The following is a 6,463-nucleotide window of genomic DNA, read 5'->3' on the forward strand; positions in this document are numbered from 1 at the left end:
TTTCTTTAAGTTTTAAGACAGGCTTAAGGCAATATTTGGTTGACACTTATTTATTAATGATAAAGGACTCTAAAAGGAGCAGGTGTTTTAAGGCAAGATTTGGGGAAATTTTTTTTAAAATCAGCTTTGAACATTTCATCAAAGTTTCAAGAAACAGGTTTAAGACAATATCTGGTTGTAAATTTTCTACTTAAGTATTTTACAAAAAGCAGAAGTTAATTTTAAGACAATTATTTTGGGTGGGGGGAATTTTTCAGCGTAGAACCTTTTAACCAAAGTTTAAAAAAACAGGTTTAAGGCAATATTTGGTAGAGAGGTGCAATTTTCTGGTTAGAACTTGTGTATCAAATTTTTAAGGCAATATTTGGGGTCAGGGGGAATTTTTGAAATCAGTTTAGAACCTTTTAATCCAAGTTTCAAGAAAGTTTGATGCCAACTTTCCTCCTATGCTATCTAATGGAATTGTCCTTTTTTGGCCCTGCCTATATCTAAATCTAACTACTCAATGAATGACACAGACACACAGGCCAAGGGGTTCAGGTTCAAACCCTGACCTTGATGACTGTTGATGACCTCCGCCCTCCATCAAGCCACCTTGTAGTCGGAGACACCTGTCCTGGGACCACCTGTTTCACCTGTCCTGGGACCACCTGTCTTGCTGCCACAGTCTTCGGTTTTACTTACCATGTTGCACAAGGTAACTGGACATGGTAAAAAAACATAAACTACTGGCACTATAAACACTATACTGATCTAGACTGGCCTCCCCTGTACTTAAGGCCAATTAATGAGACACGAAAACGATTTCATCTACATCAAAATAGTACGAGAATAAATTGCGAGAAAACATTGCGCTTGACTACCCTTTACCTGGGATGTAAAAATTGTCATAAAGTAAAAGTATATCCCCAGTGATCCTTACCAAGAAAAGGCATTTTTTAAGCGTATCAAGAAATACAAAGTACCATGTCCAGCCCTGTGCTCAATACCAACCATTCCTGATACTTGCATCACTGTCCTGGTAGCTGGCTAGTAAGGGGGTGGGGGTAAGGAAATAGAATATATGGAAAACCTGAAGTGTCCTGAACCCACAGACTGCACAAATTACTTACAGTTTATCTTAACTAAGATTTCACAAGATTGTTGCTTCAAAAGCTGAAAAACAAAACAATCAGGCATTTTGGATTATAAATTCTAGAGGTTGATGGCTTGAATCCAAAGAAGCTGCATACAGTGCCCTACGTCAGAATGGTATTTATATATAAGGAAAGCATTTTGCATCTTTCTACTAGAGGTTGATGGTTTGAATCCACAGAATCTGCACACTGTGATTGCCCTATGTGAGAATTGTAAGGAAAGCATTTTAGATTATGAATTCTACTACAGGTTGATGGTCTGCATCCAAAGATAAGCTGCATGCAGAATTGTCAAGAAAGCATTTTTGATCATTTTACTAGAGGTTTACCATCATTGATGGTTTGAATCTGAAGAAAATCGATGCGCACAGTGCCCAAAGTCAGGATTGTAAGGAAAGCACTAAGATCATTCTACTTAAGGTTGATGGTTCAAATCTAAAGAAGCTGCACACAGTACGTGCCCTAAATCAGAATAGTGAGGAAAGCATTTGTTAATCAGTCTACTAGAGGTTGATGGTCTGAATCCGTAGTGTTGCACACAGTGCCCTGAGTGAGAATTGAAATATAAGGATCATTCTACTAGAGGTTGATTGTTCGAATCCAAAGCTGCACACAGTCTAAGTCAGAATTGTAAGGAATTATTAGCATTTTGGATCATTCTTAGCTTAGAGCTTGATCAGGTTCGAATCCAGAGAAGCTGCACACAGTCTGTGAGAATTACAAGGAAGGCATTTTGGATTAGTAGTCTACTTAGGTTGATGGTTCGAATCCAAAGCTGCACACAGTGCCCTAGAGAGAAATTGTAAGAAAGTCTTTTGTATCAATCTACTAAAATCATGGATTAAATGAATGGCCAAACAGAAGTGTACAATCAATTGTATTAAATACAAACACAGCTACAGAACATTTTGTTCTGCAGAAACTCTCAGATATCAAATGAACATTATGATAGTACAGGACCTGAGACATCTTGACTGAAAAGAATAAGTTGTGGTTATTACAAGCAAATGAACAATATCAGCCTCAGTACAATTTACAGCAGTCTGTGGGTTTGCTGCCATTTTGTGCCAATTTATTGTAAGAAATTCACAATTTTTTTATAATTTGAGGTCATTTTCAGTCACCACTGCTGAGAGGCATTCAGTGTATCACTAGACTTAGCTTTAAAGATAGAGATAGCTTTAAACAATGTCTAGAGCTAGAAGTTCAAGGGTTAGGTGTAACAAGTCAATCAGTGTAATATAGTCAGCTGCCGCCGCGCCGCGTGCCTGCGAAGCTGGTGCGTTACGCCGAAAGGCAGTTATACCGGCTATACAGATACAGGAGGGCCTGCAAGGGGGGATCCCGACAACGCTCTACGATGAATTCGGAACCTCTCGATTACGCTTTACGATAAATTCCAAGTGGCCACAACGCATTACGTAGAATTAAAACGCCGAATACGCTCTACGCAAAAATATTAAGAGCGGTCCGTTTACGCTCTATGTAGAATTAAAACGGCCGATTACGCTCTACGGAAAAGGGCTTGCGGGCCCCCATACAGATACAGACTGTTGCCACTGCGATGAATCTTGCACATTAGCAATAAGAATCTGTTCAGATGGAAAAATATATTATCTGCATCCTCTTGCTCAGCCTTGAAGTTGTCTTGTACTAATAATCTGCTGCATACTTGAACATCTAAAATCACCTCTACTTAAATTTATACAATACTGGACAATGTCCCTCCCTGGGTGTAATCACAGACCAGGGGGTCAATGACCTGGCGCAACCAGTGATGGTGATGCAAAAACAAAAAAGTGAGGCAATAATATGTCATCGATACATATCACATTCACATTGTCTGGTTTGGTGCCCCCTATACTGGAGTGCACAGTTAAATGGTTATTGCATCCCTGTACTGGGATGCCATAATACTTGGCAACATACTGCCAATCATTCTGTAGGCTCATTGGCCCCTATACTGGGTACCATCTATTAGCTTAAGCAGACATCAACCTCAGTTTCATTAATTGATTTTTATAGCACATGATAGGTTCTAGTTATAATGCACATGATAGCCTACGGCGATATCTGTCTTTTATGTACAACCTGGATAGAACTATACGGCGATATCTCACAGTCTTTTATGTACAACCTGGATAGAAATACGGCAATATCTGTCTTTTATGTACAACCTGGATAGAAATACGGCGATATCTGTCTTTTATGTACAACCTGGATAGAACTACGGCGATATCTGTCTTTTATGAACAACCTGGATAGAACTACGGCGATATCTGTCTTTTATAAGTTGGTAGCCGTCAATCATTTTCTACTTAACCCAAACTTAGGTTGATGTCTGTATGTCAGGCTGAGGTGTTAAAGTGCAGTTTGTCTGCTGTGCGGCTGGGAATCACAGTGGCAGTGGTTTCGCTCCACCACGGCTACTCCGCACCACCACAGGACTAACAGCCAAGCCCTATTTTGCACAACATTATAGTGCGGATGATGTAACGACCTCACGATCTACAGCTAAAGCTAGTGTCTATGCCGACTGTGCGCCAGAGCCCCTGTCGATTTGGTTACACAGCACCCCGGAACGGCAACCAGGGAATCGGCCTCCTACCACCACGGCCTCATCCACTCAGGTGCCACACGCTAACCCAGAGGTCACCCCTTCCTCGGAGCATGCTTAAGCGTTCGCAATGGTCTTCGCCACTCCTTCGAACAGGAAAGGGTTCCCTGGTCACTCCCATACCGATTGCTCGGTACTGCCGCTCGAATGCCTGAGTGACCGACAGTAATGCAACGGGCAGTCAGCGTACGCCCCGGTGAGCAGCCGAAGCCGCTCGTTGGGAACGCCACCTTCGTAGCCACCAACAGGCAAAGGAGGTAATTTGTTACCAATGCCCCATGTCCGGGTGCAATCCGACTCTAACACACTCCCAGTATCCCAGTACTCATGGCACCGTGAGGTCGTGAGAAATTCAATTGTCAATAATATCATTATTCTTTTTAATAGAGTGTACCAGTGAGTACAGGACCTTTAAGAGTGTAGCCAGATCCACTTCAGGGACATACAGGTGACTACCCGCAACCAGCAAAACAGCCCCCGGTACCGCCTCGCCACTGGCGGTACCCAGCACAGGACTGCCTGGCTTTCCGTGATCATTCTGCCCCCGGCGCGATGAGTCCGGAATCAACCCGCAGGCGGTTGATGCGAACACGGGACAGCGATGTCCATTGACTGGCAAAATGAACGATTTGGGTGTTATGATCCAGGTATGCGGCCCAGATGGTGCGACCATTAAACGCCACTCCAAGCCGTGGGCTTGGCCACCCTGCCCGGTCCCTGGAATGCCTGACCCGAAGTCACCCTGCATGTGGAAGTTTCACCCTCATCGTTCCGTACGATCGCACGATCCACCAAGCCAGTACGAGGACATGATCTCCCGCGGGCTCTCACACTCACGACAGGGGATAGCGCACAGATGCTAACAACAGCCTACCGTCTGACCAGTTTTGGAGCACCACGTATTTCTGGGCACTCACTGATAGCCAAATGCACAGCAGGTTACTGCACCTGTTACCTCAGATGACATGTGTGTATATTGATTATATTTTAATTATATCTTATTGAACTATATATTTTTATCGAATGTAACTGTTGGCCTTCTGCTCCTGTACTGGAGCATAAAAATGAAACAAACAGGCCATGTTGTTTTTTCTTGACCCCTGTACTGGGGTTCAGATTTTAGGTGCTGTTCTATGGAACATTACACATTCTATCCCTGTACTGGGATTTCAACTGGATAAACAAGCCAAAAACAGCAATCAGTTGCAATATCACAATATCATAACAGACTTCCTATCATTCTGTAGGCTGAAGGTCTGTCTTTTGGAGAAGCCTAATTCAATGAAGTGACAATAAAATAATTCCTATTACATTTGTTCTTTTTGCAGGCTAAACTATTGTTTTGTAACAGTACTGTGACATCTAAAATGTATCAAGACAAACAAATATAAGTGCTCAGGCGTTTCTGGTCCATCCTTGAAGTTGTCTTCTTTCAGCATACTTTCATGTAGGCGCAATATTTGCATTTGCTGCCCCATATGCATGTATGATCAAACATGTAAAAACAATTGAAAAGTCAGTTGAGCTACCGGATATTTCACCCTGTACTGGGACATCTAAAATATATTTTAGAATTTTACAAATTCTCTGATTCAGCAGCAGTGACTGTTATATTAAGCTCATATGAAGTTTGGGTTGCAAAAATAATTTTGTGACACAAATGGCAGTCAACAGGAAACTTTTGCATGAAATAAAAACAACAGTTATGAAGCAATGATACTTCTAGCCAACTTCTACGTCACTGAATACATAAAAAACACTATACTACTAGATGGTGCCAATGGCAGCCAACAGGTAAGCTCTGCATACTAGAAAAAGAAAATAAACTATAAAGAAGAAAATCATTGTTACTCAATTCTGATATACATTCACATTCCAAGTAAAAATTGGTGTACAATTGTGATGAAAGGATAAACTGATGATACAACATGCCAATAATGCATTAACAAGTGTCAATGTGAAAGGATATGCGAAACGCAACACAATCCCACACAGCCACATCGGTAGCATTTCTTGTACTGTCTGCAAACTCTGTTGTTGTGCATGTAGACCTGTAGTTAACACAGCATTCAACAAACTTATTCAAAGTAATTATGTATTTTATGATGTACACATAAACAGTTGAGTGATTTACAGTTGCATAAAGAATTCTGTCATAATATTAGTATGACTGCATCAACACTTTTTCTACAAGTTCCACATGAATATCCTCGTTTGAATATAAATACTGTAAATATTAAAATGTATCTGTTGATTCTATTTCACTGCAACATCACAAAAGTCTACCAGCTATGGCTATGACTATGGCAAAATCAAGTACATGTATGAATATTTATTTCCATTGTACGAAAAGAAACAAATTGTTCCAAAAATTCAAGAGAATCGTTTCAAACTCAATCTTATCAAACTTGATAAAAGAATTTATAGCAATGCATTTTTACACAATCTTAATATGCTACGGGTAAAACGAAGCTGACATAATTTTCTTAAATGAGCAAGAAATGGTCTAGAAAACCTCCTAACATATGTTGACAGTATGTCTTCTCTCCACCTGGCTTCACTGGTCTGGGAGGAAGAAAATGAAACAGAGTTTTCAATTCTACTTGCATGGATGTTTACAAAATGATGCCTCAAGGTATTTGATGTTTGTGTGTGGATGGTGTTCAGCACCAGGGACAGGTGTGTATGTGTATGGATATCGATGGTGTTC

This window comes from Branchiostoma belcheri, unplaced genomic scaffold (assembly GCF_001625305.1).
Source record: "Branchiostoma belcheri isolate BF01 breed outbred unplaced genomic scaffold, Haploidv18h27 scaffold115, whole genome shotgun sequence".
In the NCBI taxonomy this organism is placed as follows: Eukaryota; Metazoa; Chordata; class Leptocardii; order Amphioxiformes; family Branchiostomatidae; genus Branchiostoma; species Branchiostoma belcheri.